The 15910-nt window shown below is 44.6% G+C and overlaps 1 long non-coding RNA gene across 1 annotated transcript; it reads left to right on the forward strand.

Annotated features, from left to right (window-relative positions):
* The first annotated feature begins 15045 nt into the window (after positions 1–15045).
* On the forward strand, positions 15046–15602 carry LOC138672097 (uncharacterized). The gene is made up of 3 exons (XR_011319575.1): positions 15046–15194; positions 15275–15349; positions 15478–15602. It is a non-coding gene; the product is annotated as an uncharacterized lncRNA (long non-coding RNA).
* Positions 15603–15910: the final 308 nt, after the last annotated feature.

Below are 15910 nucleotides of genomic sequence, written 5' to 3' on the forward strand. Positions count from 1 at the left end.
AGCTGTATTGTCATGGGAAACCCTCATCCCAGTTTGTCTTTTTACTTCTTTACTTAACAGCAGTGAACTTGCTGGTTGATTTTTTTAACCCTTCATATCAGAAGACGCTCCTTTTTGGATGTTAACTTCAGAGATCAGCCTGAAGGTTTCTGTGAAATGGTTGCAGTTCCACTTGCTACAGTATTATGACTGATAAGAAAAGCTTTGCTGTTCTTCATGTAGCCTTCACCTTTCTTGTGTAAACAAAATATTGTTTTTCTCAGGTAATTTCCTGGACATTTCTCTTCCATGTAATGCCATTGCTAACGGCATGAAATAGGAAGGGATTAGCTTTGTTATGTAACGTTCTTTTATAGTCAATTATCTGCTGGACTCCTGTTTAATGAATAATTAGACTTAAAGAAGTTTTCCTGTGACGCCCCAGGTTCCTGGTTGTCACAGTGGCATTGCTTTCCTCACGGGGATAGTGATGTCACACTTGGAAGCGATGGAAGATTCCTCTTGACAGGTAATTAGCACATACAACACCGTTCTGACTCCAGGCCAGAAGGAGGAGCTCTACACCCAACTTCAGGGGAGCTGCTCTCTCTGGTCGGGAGGAGGAGTTAGTTGCTAGGCAGTTGGGAAGATTTAGTCAGTTGGTGCCAGACAGCAGATTGGAGTAGTCTGAGGCAGAAGTACGGGTGAGGGGCCATACAGCCTGAGGTGCTGTAGCTCCTAGATAGCGAGATACAGAAGGAAGAACAGCCTTTAGCTAATGTGACGGAGAGCAAAGAACAGGAGTGTGACAACAGGGGAGAATAGCTGGGACTGGTCTACATCCCTGATTGAGCGCAGACACAAGTAGCCGGAAGAATGAGGCTTTTCTGGCACTCTAAGACACATAGCAGAAACCGGCAGGACAGCTGGAATATACATCACCTGTTCGCCCTGACACCTAGGAGACAAAATGACACATAGAGCCCGGGTTGTGATAGAGACCCTGTAAAAAGGCTTGAGTCACCTGTCATACGGGTTTGTGTCCCACTTCACTGAAGGACAGAGATAACCAAGAGGACCTTGCTGAGAAACCATAGGCAGTAAGGGACTATAATAACACAGCGCTAGAAGGAAGGCTTTTAACTCCACCTGATAAAGCTGGACTCTGAACTCGCTTCCAAGCCGGCTGGAACCTGCTTGTACCTGTGATCTGGTGCCTTATACTGTGGCTACCTGCTACCATCAGTAAACGAGGTAAAAAGACTGCACAACTGTGTCCTTCGTTCTTTACTGCACAACTCACCATCCTCCATCTATTCACCGGGAGCCCTGGTGATCTACTTCACCTGTGCGAAGTTATACCATCTGGCTGCCATAAAATCACCCTAGAGGACCCCTTTAAGCAGCGTTGGTCATCCCTGACCAAATACCACAGGTGGCGTCACAAACTTTATTTCAAAAACCCCTGTAAAAAGACTTTCCCTTTAACATGGGTACTAGGGCCACGGACCAGGTCGCTGCCGCCGTAACACATCCCTTTAAGTACCGGATCCAGCACTGAGTACCCGACGGCCCTGGCGGGCAACTCATTCCCATGAACAAAAGTTCATTTTAATCAATAGATCTTGGAATTATAATAAGTTCCACAATTGGATATTGTGATGACACAGCATTTAATCTTAGTTTTCAAGATGTCTATTTTCAGTGAGCCAGAAGGCATAGACTATTATCTTTATGTTGACTTTTGAACTTATGTGTTTTTCTTTGGTTGGTCAAGAACCACAAACTATTGTTTGTATTAACCTGAATGTGACTCGGGAGTTGCTGTATGCTACAAGCTCATTGTTTGCTATCTTTGAGGGATAGAGACATAGGGTAATTGAACAATAGATGTTTGCCAATATGTTGATTACTCATTGTATACTTCAAGCTAGCTTTTTACCCTTTAAACAGAGAAGTATCAAAAAAATAGAAAAACGCAAAAGCACTCACCAAATATGCAGTTTCAAGTGTCCTTTATTATAACACCAAGCGGTACATCTTCACGGCACGGGGGAGTAGAAAAAGAGGGGTGGAAGTGCAGCAGGCGAGACGACGGCCGTTTCGCGCTACACAAGAGCGCTTCTACGGGTCCATGTCCAAAAGGGAAGTGACGCCAGGTTAGGTAGGTAAATGAATACGAACTCCACCTGCGTCATCATCCAATTGGACAATTTTAAATTGGTCACCTCTGGCAAAGGTGTTCCGAGATTGATCGACCATGTGAAGGAGAGCCACGGTGGCAACCCGGAGGTTCTAACTTTTGTAGCGTGAAAGTTTTTTTGCGTTTTTCTATTTTTTTGATATTTCTCAGACTTCATTTCACGCAAGCACCTCCTTTTATCCCTCGGACTGCTATACACTTCAGATGTGCCACAGTTTATTTTTTCTTGTTTGTGAGCTGTGCTGCTCTCTTTTCCCTCTGTTTTTTGTTGGATATCTTTTGCTGAGCACGCACGCTCTCTGTAAGATGGATTTATATGTAGGTGAGATTGCTGTTAGCTCCACCACATTATGCAGTCCGAGTTGGCACCTGTACGAGGCAGTTTGCAAGCCGGCCGGGAGGATGCCGTTAATTACTTCAAGGAGTGCGAACAGACAGATGAAGTGCATATGTTAAAGGGAAACTGTCACCTGAATTTGGAGGGAACAATCTTCAGCCATAGAGGCGGGGTTTTGGGGGTTTTTGATTCGCCCTTTCCTTACCCGCTGGCTGCATGCTGGCTTCAATATTGGATTGAAGTTCATTCTCTGTCCTCCGTAGTACACGCCTGCACAAGGTAATCTTGCCTTGCGCAGGCGTGTACTATGAAGGACAGAGAATGAACTTCAATCCAATATTGCAGCCAGCAAGCAGCCAGCGGGTAAGGAAAGGGTGAATCAAGAACCTAAAAACCCCGCCTCCATGGCTGAAGATTGTTCCCTCCAAATTCAGGTGACAGTGAATTTAAGCACTAGGTCTTTAGAGCATAAACTGACGAATCTTTCTGAAAGAGAAGTGAGACTTTTTTGGACAAATAATTTGTTGCAATCATATGTTGATAACAAGAGAGTCCCGAGAGGTCTACGGGTATGGAAAGATATTTCACATCACAGTAACGACATGTCTTTTAAAAGTGAATGGGAGAAAATTATGCTCAAATGCTCCCAAGACCTACTGGAATTGGTTTTAAAATCCAATATACGCAGCTATGAATTGCTCAATACAGAAATTTCTAAAGCCCAATTGGAGCTACAAAGCAGACTGACGGATAGCCAATGGGCGGCTTTCAATAAAAAACTGGATTCAAGGCTGATCCTTATACAAGCAGAAATGAAACAACGAAAAAGAGATAAATTCTTACGTGACAAAAGCGATTATGACTCCGGTAATATTTTCTCCTGGAATAAGACGTCGAAAGATAATCAGTCTGCATATGCCCAAGGAAGCAGATTCAAACAAAGGAAACGCTATTCTCATCATAAAAAAAGATCTAACCAGCAGGGCGGAAGAGACTACCTAACGACTGAATCTGACTCCAGTCTGAGTGAGGGTCCTACCACTAATGCAGGTTCCTCAGAAGATATGCCCTTAGATACTCAAAATATCGCCCCTATCCCTTTAGGAGAAAAACACGGAGGGGCAAGCGCAAGTGCCGGTCCCAGATGGCAGCGCAAAAGGAAGTTCGTCTCATGGAGACAGGAACGTTTCTAACAACGTCTTCCGAGGACTGTGTGGTGAATCTAACACATCGTAGCCTTAATTCCGCTCAACTCTCTTTGCTGGCTAAGGGCTTAAACTACTGTGTACCAGACGATTTTGATTTTGTTTCTTTCCAGGTGGATTTGTTTAAAGCTACGAGGAAAATGCACCTGTATAAGTTTTTTCATTGTAACTCCACAGATCCTAAGATTCTAGAAGGAGAACATCCTTGTACCGTAGGGCCTTTGGGTTTTATGGCTAATGCCCAGGGAGGAGCCCTGGCAGATTTACAAGAGGATGTTAAATGCCTGCTTAGCCTTGCTAATGTGACATCGGACGATGTGACCGTCAGTTCTGGTGTTGATGGTCCCTTCCTAGGAGGGGTCCCCTCCACGTACATACTGTACCTCCTATCTCCCCCGGCAACATGATCGATTTATTTGAAACTCTGGTCCTTAAAGATATGGAAGCTCTATTATATAAAAGAGCCACTCCTAATTTGACTAATGATGAAGCAAAAGCGTTGAAAGAAATAGCTAGCTGGACAGATGTTATTATACACCCCGCCGATAAGGGGGGAAAAACGGTCTTGTTGCCCAGGGAGTCATATTTAGCAGAGGCTAATCGACAACTGTTGGACATGTCCGTCTAAATGAGGTTACGATGCGACCCCACTCAGAGGTTTAAAGGGGAACTATGTACTTTTCTTAGGAGGGCCGTGGAAAGTGGGGTGATTTCACAGAGGAAGGCAGAAAGACTGTTCCCTAGCTTCCCTATGAGGCCCCATTGGTATTATCTTCCGAAAATCCATAAATTGATTACAGCTTCTCCTGGGAGACCTATCGTTTCGGGGGTCGGTTCGCTTATCGAACCCCTCTCGCAATATATTGACTGGCTGCTACGTCCATTGCTCGCTGATGTGCCGTCCTATATCAGGGACACGAATTCCTTCCTAAACCACGTTCAGGATTTTGTATGGCAGCCGGGGTTCTCCCTGGCGTCCATCGATGTGGTCAGTTTGTACACTAATATACCGCAAACTTTGGGAGTGGATACTATTAGACGCATTTTAAGTAACACGGATAAGAGTCAGGCGTATATCGATTTTGTGTGTGAAGGGTTGGATTTTATTTTAACCCATAATGTATTCACCTTTTTGGACGTCTGGTACAGGCAGACCACGGGGACTGCCATGGGGACCCCGGCTGCATGTACTTTTGCCAATTTGTATATGGCTGTATTTGAGGAGGATTACATCTATTCTACTAGTAACATTTTTTTTGAAACATATTAAGTTATTGTTGAGGTATGTGGATGACCTGTTCCTGATATGGGACGGCACTGAAACGGAGTTTAAGCTATTCGTGGATTATTTGAACAGTAGTAACGTCATGGGAATGTCCTTTACACACAAATTTGGGGGTCCAAAACTAGATTTTCTGGATGTGTGGGTGGAGGTGGTAGAAGGGAAGGTTTGTACCTCTATATTTCGGAAACCTTCTGCGGTTAATTCCATTTTGCATTTTAATAGCTTCCACCCTGACCACACTAAGAAGTCCTTACCTTATAGCCAGTTGTTGAGAACGCGGCGTGTGAATAACACTCAGGAAGGCTTCGAACGACAGTCAGGGAAGCTTTGTGGCAGGCTCCGTGAGAGAGGATACCCTGAGGAACTGTTGGAATCCGCCTTGGAACGGGTAGAGGCTTTACCATATGGTTCGAGAGAGAGATCGCTGGACAGAGCTACGCAGCGTTTCTCTTTTTGTTTTCGTTATAGTCCCTTAGACAAGGAGATTAGATCTACCCTCCGCATGCATTGGCATGTTTTGGAGAGGGACAGGGAGCTGATTGGGAGAACCACAGGAGGACCTTTGGTCTCCAATAGATGGGGAACACGCATCAGAGATACATTAATACGTAATCGAGTTACCAAAGATAGATCCACTTGGTTAGAGCGAATTGTCCCGATAGGGAACCACCGGTGTGGTCACTGTAAGTATTGCCGCTTTCATCTGTTGGGCCAGATATTACATATTGGATCTATAACACACCATGTCCGACAATTCATTTCGTGTAAGACGGAGTTTGTGGTGTATGTAGTCTTCTGTCCTTGTGGGCGGTTTTATATTGGCAAGACTATCCGCAGGCTATATGTGCGATTTAGAGAACATTTTAAATCGGTCACCTCTGGCAAAGGTGTTCCAAGATTGATCGACCATGTAAAGGAGAGCCACGGTGGCAACCCGGAGGTTCTAACTTTTGCGGGTATCGAAAAAGTAGTCTTACCAGCGCAGGGCGGTGATCTCCATAAAATACTTCTAAGACAGAAGGCAAAGTGGATTTTACGGACAAAAGCCACTGGCCCAGCTGGCCTTAATGACAGAATCGATATGTCCGTGTTTCTGTAGTTCAGTTTTTTCAGGGCGTTCTTTCATTGTTTGGTTTTCTGTTGAGGTTATTTAGTGCTATACACTTCAGATGTGCCACAGTTTATTTTTTCTTGTTTGTGAGCTGTGCTGCTCTCTTTTCCCTCTGTTTTTTGAACATTAAACAGAGAAGGACTAAAGCCCCCGTCACACACAGCGAGATCGCTAGCGAGATCGCTGCTGAGTCACAAGTTCTCTCAGTAGCGATCTCGCTATGTGTGACACGTAGCAGCGATCAGGCCCCTGCTGTGAGATCGCTGGTCATGTCGGAATGGCCTGGGCCATTTTTTGATCGTTGAGGTCCCGCTGGGTAACACACATCGCTGTGTTTGACACCTTACCAACGACCTCGCTGACAGGACGTCCCATTGAATCGTCATGAAATAGCATCGTTGTACAGGTCGCTACAGGTCGCTACAGGTCGCCGCATCGCTGCTGCGTCGTTGGTGAGATCTCACTGTTTGACATCTCACCAGCGACCACATAGCGACGCTTGAGCGATCCCTGACAGGTCGTATCGTTGTCGGAATCGCTCAAGCGTCGCTATGTGTGACGGGGCCTTAACTATGCAGCTTGATTAAATACTCAAACAATGGCTTGAAGGACAACAGTTGTGAACCATATAAAGGGGATATGTCTTTGTAGCAGGAGAACCAGAGACTCTTTACAAAACCACAGAAAGGAACAATCTACAGGATAGCTGCCAGAGCATCATGGCTCCATCACATGGGACACAGATTTGATATTTTACAGGATGCCTACTTAGGGGACCATGGCACTGGCTGAAAGAATACAGATCTGCCCCATTGACCATCACTGAATCCGTGGATATGTTTGGGGAAGCTAGGATTTGGACCCACTGGTCACCTAAGCCCCATAGATGCACTTGGGAAATCCTGGATTGGGACCTTGTAAAAAAAAATTAATAGCATTCACCTGCGCTGACTACATTACATATGCAAAAAATCAATGTGTATAGTAAAGTGGATATAAGTTCAAAAAGCACTTACTCATTAGATCATCATTGATGATGAGGTAGATTTTTTGATAAACCCTTATAGGTGCTGGTAGAATCTTTTTAAAGGATAAGAGAGAGATAAAACAGCAGATGCTTTTATGTTAATCAAATTCATAAATATAGTAGAATAGTGAGAAATAGAATTTCTACTCACTTAGGTACTGAATGGCAATATGCGGTTGGGGCCCGTGATTCTTTTGTGTCCACAATTATTACTGGTGTGATGGCTAAAAGTTCTTTTTCCAGGGCTGAATGGTTCCTCCTGCTTAGAAGGATTTACACCCTTTTACAAGTGTGATTCTAAATGTCTGTGATCCAGTTCTCACAATGCTTATGCATGCATATGTAATTGGGCTGTACTCACTGTCTCGCTGGTATAGAGAGGAGTGGTTCCGAGGAATCTGTGTTGCCACTGTACTGCCGCCGTAGCAGTACGGTGGGTTAGAACGATAGATGCGGCAAGAGCCACAAGACCGCGAAACCTCGCGTGCCCCGGGCCAGAAGCAGCGCTGAGGTAGCGGTTGGAGAGGTGGGCGGAGCTACAAGTGACGTCACCAAGCTACTTGGCCAGAGAAAGCAGGTGTGCTAGAGCAGCTAACCAATCAATGCATTTCAAGGGCTCTAGCCCTCTTCGTCAGGGTTATGGGTTATATATACATAACCCTGACGAAGAGGGCTAGAGCCCTTGAAATGCATTAGTTGGTTAGCTGCTATAGCACACCTGCTCTCTCTGGCCCCGTAGCTTGGTGACGTCACCTGTAGCTCCGCCCACCTCTCTGACCGCTACCTCAGCATTGCTTCCGGCCGTGGCATGCGAGGTTTCGCGGTCTTGTGGCTCTTGCCGCATCTATCATCCTAACCCACCGTACTGCTACGGCAGTGGTACAGCGGCAACACAGATTCCTCGGAACAGCTCCTCTCTATACTAGCGAGACAGTGAGTACAGCCCAATTACATATGCATGCATAAGCGTTGTGAGAACTGGATCACAGACATTTAGAATCACACTTGTAAAAGGGTGTATATCCTTCTATGCAAGAGGAACCGTTCAGCCCTGGAAAAAGCACTTTTAGCCATCACAACACCAGTAATAATTGTGGACACAAAAGAATGACGGTCCCCAACCGCATATTGCATTTCAGTACCTAAGTGAGTAGAAATTCTGTATCTCACTATTCTACTATATTTATGAATTTGATTAACATAAAAGCATCTGCTTTTTTCTTTCACTCTTACCCTTTAACCCCTTTACCCCCAAGGGTGGTTTGCACGTTAATTACCAGGCCATTTTTTACAATTCTGACCACTGTCCCTTTATGAGGTTATAACTCTGGAACGCTTCAATGGATCTTGGCGATTCTGATACGTTTTTCTCGAGAGATATTGTACTTCATGATAGTGGTAAAATTTCTTTGATATTACCTGTGTTTATTTGTGAAAAAACGGAAATTTGTCGAAAATTTTGAAAATTTTGCAATTTTCCAGGTTTGAATTTTTATGCAATTAAATCACAGAGATATGTCACAGAAAATACTTAATAAGTAACATTTCCCACATATCTACTTTACATCAGCACAATTTTGGAACCAAAATTTTTTTTTGTTAGGGAGTTATAAGGGTTAAAAGTTGACCAGCAATTTCTCATTTTTACAATACCATTTTTTTTAGGAACCACATCTCATTTGAAGTCATTTTGAGGGGTCTATATGATAGAAAATAACCAAGTGTGACACGATTCTAAAAACTGCACCCCTCAAGGTGCTCAAAACCACATTCAAGAAGTTTATTAACCCTTCAGGTGTTTCACAAGAATTTTTTGAATGTTTAAATAAAAATGAACATTTAACTTTTTTTCACAAAAAATTTACTTCAGCTCCAATTTGTTTTATTTTACCAAGGGTAACAGGAGAAAATTGACCACAAAAGTTGTTGTACAATTTGTCCTGAGTACACGGATAACCCATATGTGGGGGTAAACCACTGTTTGGGCGCATGGCAGAGCTCAGAAGCGAAGGAGCGCCGTCTGATTTTTCAATGCAAATTTGACAGGAATTGAGATGGGACGCCATGTTGCGTTTGGAGAGCCACTGATGTGCCTAAACATTGAAACCCCCCACAAGTGAAACCATTTTGGAAAGTAGACTCCCTAAAGAACTTATCTAGATGTGTGGTGAGCACTTTGACCCAACAAGTGCTTTACAGAAGTTTATAATGCAGAGCCGTAAAAATAAAAAATCATATTTTTTCACAAAAATGATTTTTTCGCCCCCAATTTTTTTATTTTCCCAAGGGTAAGAGAAGAAATTGGACCTCAAAAGTTGTTGTACAATTTGTCCTGAGTACGCTGATACCCCATATGTGGGGGTAAACCACTGTTTGGGCGCATGGCAGAGCTCGAAAGGGAAGGAGCGCTATTTGACTTTCCAATGCAAAATTTACGGGAATTGAGATGGGACGCCATGTTGCGTTTAGAGAGCCACTGATGTGCCTAAACATTGAAACCCCCCCACAAGTGACACCATTTTGGAAAGTAGACATCCTAAGGAACTTATCTAGAAGTGTGGTGAGCACTTTGACCCAACTAGGGCTTCACAGAAGTTTATAACGCAGAGCCGTAAAAATAAAAATTCATATTTTTTCACAAAAATGATCTTTTTGCCCCCAATTTTTTATTTTCCCAAGGGTAAAAGGAGAAATTGGACCCCAAATGTTGTTGCCAAATTTGTCCTGAGTACGCTGATATCCCATATGTGGGGGGAACCACCGTTTGGGTGCATGGGAGCGCTCGGAAGGGAAGGAGCGCCATTTGGAATGCAGACTTAGATGGAATGGTCTGCAGGCATCACATTGCGTTTGCAGAGCCCCTAATGTACCTAAACATTAGAAACCCTCCACAAGTGACACCATTTTGGAAAGTAGACCCCCTAAGGAACTCATCTAGATGTGTTGTGAGAGCTTTGAACCCCCAAGTGTTTCACTACAGTTTATAACGCAGAGCTGTGCAAATAAAACATATTTTTTTTTCCACAAAAATTATTTTTTAGCCCCCAGTTTTGTATTTTTCCAAGGGTAACAGTTGAAATTGGACCCTAAAATTTGTTGTCCAATTTGTCCTGGGTACCCTGAAACCTGATATGTGGGGGGGAACCACCGTTTGAGCATATGGCAGAGTTCGGAAGGGAAGGAACATCATTTGGAATGCAGACTTAAATGGATTGGTCTGCAGGTGTCACATTGCGTTTGCAGAGCCCCTAATGTACCTAAACAGTAGAAACCCCCCACAAGTGACACCATTTTGGAAACTAGACCACCAAGGAACTTATCTAGATGCATTGTGAGAACTTTGAACCCCAAAGTGTTTCACTACAGTTTATAACGCAGAGCCGTGAAAATAAAAAAAAACATTTCCCACAAAAATTATATTTTAGCCCCTAGTTTTGTATTTTCCCAAGGGTAACAGGAGAAATTGGACCCCAAAAGTTGTTGTCCAATTTGTCCTGAGTACGCTGATACCAGATATGTGTGGGGGAACCACCATTTGGGCACATGGGAGGGCTCGGAAGGGAAGGAGCGCAATTTGGAATGCAGACTTAGATGGAATGGTCTGCAGGCATCACATTGCGTTTGCAGAGCCCCTAATGTACCTAAACAGTAGAAACTCCCCACAAGTGACCTCATATTGGAAACTAGACCCTGCAAGGAACTTATCTAGATGTGTTGTGAGAACTTTGAACCCCCAAGTGTTTCACTACAGTTTATAACGCAGAGCCGTGAAAATAAAAAAAAAATTTCTTTCCCACAAAAATTATTTTTTAGCCCCCGATTTTGTATTTTCCCAAGGGTAACAGGAGAAATTGGACCCCAAAAGTTGTTGTCCAATTTGTCCTGAGTATGCTGATACCCCATATGTTGGGGTAAACACGGGAGAGCTCGGAAGGGAAGGAGCACTGTTTTACTTTTTCAGCGCAGAATTGGCTGGAATTGAGATCGGATGCCATGTCGCGTTTGGAGAGCCCCTGATGTGCCTAAACAGTGGAAACCCCCAATTATAACTGAAACCCTAATCCAAACATACCCCGAACCCTAATCCCAATGGTAACCCTAACCACACCTCTAACCCAGACACACCCCTAACCCTAATCCCAACCCTATTCCCAACCGTAAATGTAATCCAAACCCTAACCCTAACTTTAGCCCCAACCCTAACCCTAACTTTAGTTTGCATGCCTCCCTAAAAACCAGAAACTTATCCCTACCCTCAGTGAACCTATCCAGTAAAGCTATCTTGGGTTTCAAAAGAAGTTGCCCAAATGCAGCAGACTCTAAACCTGGAGTTAATGGATGTTGCAAGGCTACTGCGCACAAGTCTGCCACCTCCAGGCTATCTGTTTGCAACTGCCCAACCAGAGCAGCCTCAGGATAAAGAGTTGATACAGAAAGGTATGGGCTGGTGATAATGTCACAACTCTATTTCACGGTTTCGAAGGGCAATGGGCTCCTTCTCTGTCCCTCAAGCTAGGGTCCCTAGCCTATGCAAAATCAAGAGACTCCAGCTCCACGAAGTGTGATTCTTTATTCACATAAGCAATTCGGAGCACATACACAGTCAGCGATACAAATTCACATGAACTGCATCAATGCATTTCAGGGGTCTGTGCTCCCTTAGGCTACTTTCACACTAGCATTAACTGCAATACGTTAAAATGCGTCGTTTTGCCAAAAAAACGCATGCAGCAAAATATTTTGCTGCATGCGTTTTTTCCCATAGACTTGTATTGGCGACGCATTGCGACGGATTTGCATTCGTCGGTATATGTCTTTCGACGGATGCGTCGAAAAGAGGCGACACGTCGTCTGGAAAAACGTAGATTGTAACGTTTTTTGGCTCCGACAATAAAACGTGTCTCGGCGCATCCGTCGGCATGCGTCTTTTGCTACAATGAAAGTCTATGAGCGACGGATGCGTCGAGACACGTCGTACGACGCAATGCAGCGCTGCTATACGTTTTTTTCTACTGAGCATGCTCAGAAACAGGATTTTTTATCTAATTGGCCAGACATCCCCAAATCTATATAAACCTGGTCTGGGCCTTCAACCCCCACATATGCCAGCAAGACCCAGAGACAAGAAGAGAAGCCTCCAGCCAGCCGGACACCAAGAGCCCAGCCTGGACACCAAGAGCCCTGCCGGACACCAAGAGCCCAGCCTGGACCCCAATAGCCCAGCCGGACACCAAGAGCCCAGCCTGGACCCCAATAGCCCAGCCGGACACCAAGAGCCCAGCCTGGACCCCAATAGCCCAGCCGGACACCAAGACCCCAGCCTGGCAGCAAGGACCAGACACACTACAACAGTGTGAGTATATTGCCGTGTGTGTGTGTGTGTGTGTGTGTGTGCACATTTGTGTATGACGTACTGACTACAGCAAGAGCTTTTAAAACCTGAATCCAACCTGAGGCCTGCCGTCGTCCTGCAACAGCCAGTGCCCTGCTACAGTCCAGATCCACCGTGAGGCCTGCCACTGTGAAGATATCAAGCTCCAGCCGGAGGACTGATGGCCGTGTGTGTGTGTGTGTGTGTGTGTGTGTGTGTGTGTGTGTGTATTTTTGTACTGCTGTGTGCTTTTGTATGTATGTGTTCACGTGCCTGCACCTTATTATGCCTTCGTCAATATTATGCCTTTTCATGTGTTATGCTTGCGTTATGACTCTGCTTGCAGGTATGTTTGTGTGCGTCTTGTTGGTTGCATGTGCATTTGTCAATGCCATATTGGTTAATGTTGATTTTTGATGTATTTACTAAAGGTACCGTCACACTTCGCGACGCTGCAGCGATACCGACAACGATCCGGATCACTGCAGCGTCGCTGTTTGGTCGCTGGAGAGCTGTCACACAGACAGCTCTCCAGCGACCAACGATGCCAGTAACCAGGGTAAACATCGGGTTACTAAGTGCATAGCCGCGCTTAGTAACCCGATGTTTACCCTGGTTACCAGCTTAAAAGTAAAAAAAAAAAAAAAATTCCGCTGTCTGTCCCCGTGCTGTGCTTCTCTGCATTGTGAGCGCCAGCCAGCCATAAAGCAGAGCACAGCGGTGACGTCACCACTCTGCTTTCCGGCCGCTGTGCTTATACAGGGCAGAGAAGCAGAACGCCGAGGGACAGATAGCGGAACATAAGTATGAAGTGTTTGTGTTTTTTCTTACTTTTACGCTGGTAACCAGGGTAAACATCGGGTTACTAAGTGCAGAGCCGCGCTTACTAACCCGATGTTTACCCTAGTTACCAGCGAACACATCGCTTAATCGGCATCACACACGGCGATTCAGCGATGTCTGCAGGAAGTCCAGCGACGAAATAAAGTTCTGGACTTTCTGCAGCGACCAATGACATCACAGCAGGATTCTGATCGCTGCTGTGTGTCAAACTGAACGATATCGCTAGCCAGGACGCTGCAACGTCACGGATCGCTAGCGATATCGTTCAGTGTGACGGTACCTTTAGTATAGTGGTTTGTGCAGCATGTGTGTTTTTTTTTTTTTAATCGGATGTATTATTGCAAAGCCTAGTGGTCTGCAGCTTGTGGTTATAATGTTGATTTTTTTAATTTACTGTTTAAACCATTCCCAGTTGATGTACTTGTATTTAAAATAAAGAGCATTTCTGCTCCATTATGATTTAAAAAAAAAAAAATAAATAAATAAATAAAATGTTTATTAACAAATTGTCCGTAGTATAATTTCATAAAGGTAAATTTAAAACAGGTGTATGTACCAATGGTTACACATGCAATACAGAGTTGGTTGAGGGGTCATTTTTTAATAAAGGTTATCCTTTGAAAGGTTATTTCGGGGAGGTAATTTTTTTTTTTTTTTTAAGCTTAAAAATATTTTTAAAGGTGTCTCACATTTTACCTTTTTTTTTTTGGGACATGGAAAAGAATGGTATAACGTGCACCTGTTTTTGGGTTTGGGTGTTCACCTATTTTTCTCATTTTAACAGGGTGTTTATTGGTAAACATTACCTATTTCTGCGGTGGTCTAACTATCAATCCATTATACTTATTATATTGCAGATAGAGTAGGGACCACACCGACCGGCAGAAGCCACCAGGACCACAGCCACTAGCCATAGCCACCTGGACCACATCCTTAAATTCTGAAAAGTAAGTTTTGAAGACCCCAAATCTGCTACTTCAATGTGTAGAGCAGATTGCAAGTGTCTTTTAACTTACAGACCTACCAGGACCACAGCCACCTGGACCACAGCCACCTGGACCACAGCCACCAGGACCACAGCCACCTGGACCACAGCCACCTGGACCGCATCCAGAAATTCTGAAAAGTAAGTTTTGAAGACCCCAAATCTGCTACTTCAATGTGTAGAGCAGATTGCAAGTGTCTTTTAACTTACAGACCTACCAGGACCACAGCCACCTGGACCACAGCCACCTGGACCACAGCCACCAGGACCACAGCCACCAGGACCACAGCCACCTGGACCGCATCCAGAAATTCTGAAAAGTAAGTTTTGAAGACCCCAAATCTGCTACTTCAATGTGTAGAGCAGATTGCAAGTGTCTTTTAACTTACAGACCTACCAGGACCACAGGCACCTGGACCACAGCCACCTGGACCACAGCCACCAGGACCACAGCCACCTGGACCACAGCCACCTGGACCGCATCCAGAAATTCTGAAAAGTAAGTTTTGAAGACCCCAAATCTGCTACTTCATTGTGTAGAGCAGATTGCAAGTGTCTTTTAACTTACAGACCTACCAGGACCACAGCCACCTGGACCACAGCCACCTGGACCACAGCCACCTGGACCGCAGCCACCTGGACCGCAGCCAGAAATTCTGAAAAGTAAGTTTTGAAGACCCCAAATCTGCTACTTCAATGTGTAGAGCAGATTGCAAGTGTCTTTTAACTTACAGACCTACCAGGACCACAGCCACCTGGACCACAGCCACCTGGACCACAGCCACCTGGACCACAGCCACACAATGTCCTCTTCCGGCAGCCCTCCTCCACAGCAACAGCCGGTATCGGTAAGTAAAAAAATTTTTTTTTTTTCTTTTTAAATTTACATCATTTTTATTCACTACATGCATTTATTATGTTTAAACAGGAATCAGAATCCGATGAGGAGCTGTCGGAAGGGACCGAGACGGGTGGAGACATCCAAGTGGAGGAGGAACCAAGTGTAAGTAGTGGTGAAACACTTGCTTCACACATCACACTGCGCCATACACAAAACAGAATTTCATATATAACGTAACACACAAAACATATACATACATTAAAGCTAATTTTTTTTATCCTTTATTTCAGTCTCCTGCTGCTGCTGCTGCTGCTGAACGTCCAGCACAGCATGAAGGTTCTCCCAGGCGCTCCCAGAGTCGGCGGACTCGACGCCGCGGTCGGCCATCAGTGAGTTGGTTTTTTGTGGGGCTTCAATTGTTAATTTTTTTGTCTCAGTCTACTAATTTTTATTTCTTTCTTTCTTTTTTTTTTTTCTCACAGGCTTCACAGTGTGCTCCCGCATATGATTCAGACATTGAGATCGAAGCCCTCATCGAGGAGGTTCGTGAGCGGGAGCCACTGTGGAACATGGCTGACCGCAGGCATGCTGATACCAGTGTCACCCGTCGGCTCTGGTTCTTCCACAGCAGCAGAGCAAACTATGTAAGTATTCACTTTTCAGTGATGTTTAGAGCTGAATGTAATGTCTTGCATTTACCAATATTTTTTTTTTTTCTTCATT

Source organism: Ranitomeya imitator, chromosome 3 (assembly GCF_032444005.1).
Source record: "Ranitomeya imitator isolate aRanImi1 chromosome 3, aRanImi1.pri, whole genome shotgun sequence".
Classification (NCBI taxonomy): domain Eukaryota; kingdom Metazoa; phylum Chordata; class Amphibia; order Anura; family Dendrobatidae; genus Ranitomeya; species Ranitomeya imitator.